We start from the raw sequence: 2,538 nt of genomic DNA, 5'->3' as shown, positions 1-2,538 counted from the left end.
CAGATTTGCCCCGCTACGGTGCTTACGGATAAATGGCGTTTATCTCGCAAGATACAATGATCTTCACAAATTGTAGTAGCACTCCAAATAATTTGTACGGCGAACAACAATCCGTGTTCTGTACTTTCCAAAGTTTTCCTAAAATAATATGAAGTATAAGTTAATACAAGAGAGCAAAAACTGGAAGGAAACCAAGACAATTTCAAATTTTTCAGGATGTTTTGACTACTGGAAATGGGTCTCTATTTATAGGCAACTTGGTGACCATTCAATTTGTCCGAACGGGTACAAATTGAAGTAAACAGGTGCAGAATTCAAACTGGACAAATCTGTTAGCAATTTTGAATCTGTTCGGCAGTTTTGAACCTGTCCAAACTGTTGGCAGTTTTATAACTGTTACAAACAGTTTGAATTGGCTGGAATTGGACTGGATAGGCACTGTTACGGACAGTTTAAAATTGAATTCAAATTTGAATTAATTTTGTCTAGGAAAATTAACTTTCCCGCAATAATTTTTGGAAAAAATTCAAATAAATTTTGTCCAAAAAATTAATGTTAGAACTGACCCGGCCAACAACCCACACCGGCGCATGGCACGGAAGGTCGAACAGACGGCGGCTGCACACGCGTGTGTGTGGTGGATTGAGCCAAGGTTCAATTTGTCCATAACTCCTCCCTTCTACAAACTTGGGGTGCCCCTTGGGGTCCAACCCAAATGTTGCCACCTAGAACTTATATACGCATAAGTTCTTTTAAGTTTCCAATGTGGGATAACTATTTCAAGGAAACCCACATTTTACTTTTTGAATTGTCCATTCCACGAACCCGAAAACGAAGTTAACTTTCCATTCACTCATAAATGGTTTTGATGAACCGTCTTCACCGTGTGACTTGCCATGTGGCAAGGAACATATCACCTCTTTGAACCCACCCCAAAAGACGTGTGGGACCCACTCAAATTTGGGCTCAAAATTGGCCCAAAATAATCCTATAAAACCATTATTTCCAACAATCCCCCACATAAATGGAATTTGACGGAGAGAAAATGCAACAACATGATCTAACTATAGAGAGTACAGAAATTAGGAATATTTTGTAAAGGATAGGTAGCTTTTGGCTTTGAACCTTCCCTTGTGAGACACTATCGGATTTACTAGCTAACCAGTGAACATGATGTCTTGAGCTGTTCAGTCGTTTGTGTAAACCAAGACAATAGAACTCACATAGTATATCACCAGACACAGTTTAGTTCTCACTATTGTGTTCATTTTGGCCCTGAACAACTTGGTGTTTCATGAGTGCTCTAAAGAATTGTAGCCCTTCACAAATCTCATAGAATCGGCCCAGTTCACACTCACATAGGTGATTCTTATGAAAAGTATCCTGCCATACTCCACTAGGTATTCCTAGATATAAGTCATACACAAATCTCATAAAAGTATTACTTAACCTAAAACGTTACAGACATCACTATTTTATCATAGAAATAGGTAGGAATTTGAATCCCCAGTGATCCTTATGAGTCATACACAACTTGGTCATCCTTTTGAACCTAGATCTGCGGATCTCCAGTCAAGTAGGTTGGGTTGCCATTGTGGTAACTCTTATTTAATAGGCTTAAGTCACATTGCTCTCGATGAATTCTCAACTAACTCTCTTGCTAACCCTTTGGTTCGTAGATCCGCTATGTTGTCTTTAGACTTCACATATTCAATGGAAATAATTCCATTAGAGAGTAGTTGTCTCACGGTGTTATGTCGACGATGAATATGTCGTGACTTACCGTTATACATATGACTCTGTGCTCTACCTATTGTTGATTGACTATCACAATGTATGCATATAGCAGGCAGCAGTTTTGGCCACATTGGAATATCTTCAAGGAAGTAACGACGCCATTCTGCTTCTTCCCCAGCTTTATCTAAAGCTATAAACTTTGATTCCATAATAGACCTAGCAATGCAAGTCTGTTTGGAAGATTTCCAAGATACACCCGCCCCACCAAGTGTAAAGACATACCCACTAGTGGATTTTGAGTCTCTACTATCCGATATCCAGTTTGTATCACAGTATCCTTCAAGTACTACTGGATATCTAGTCTAATTTAGCCCAATGTTACGAGTAAATCGGAGGTATCTAAGAACCTTTATAATAGCTTTTCAGTGTTCTACTCCTGGATTACTCGCATATCTACTTAATTTACTTACTGCATAGGCTATATCTGGGCGAGTGCAGTTCATCAAGTACATTAAGCTTCCAATAATTTGAGCATACTCTAATTGAGAAATACTTTCTTGTACATCCTTAGAAAGAAACAAATTGACATCCACAGGTGTTCTAGCAAGATGATCATCATCTTTGCTAAATTTGTCAAGTATTTTCTCAATGTAATGTGATTGTGACAAAGCATAACCTTCTAATGTTTTGCCAATTTTCATACCAAGAATTACATCAGCAATCCCCACGTCCCTCATGTCAAAATGTTTATTCAACATTTTCTTGGTAGTTTTAATCAAGTCATTATTACTACCTGTGATG

The sequence above is a fragment of the Camellia sinensis genome, chromosome 4, assembly GCF_055761805.1.
Source record: "Camellia sinensis isolate YWXY chromosome 4, ASM5576180v1, whole genome shotgun sequence".
In the NCBI taxonomy this organism is placed as follows: domain Eukaryota; kingdom Viridiplantae; phylum Streptophyta; class Magnoliopsida; order Ericales; family Theaceae; genus Camellia; species Camellia sinensis.
This window is presented reverse-complemented; position numbering follows the sequence as displayed.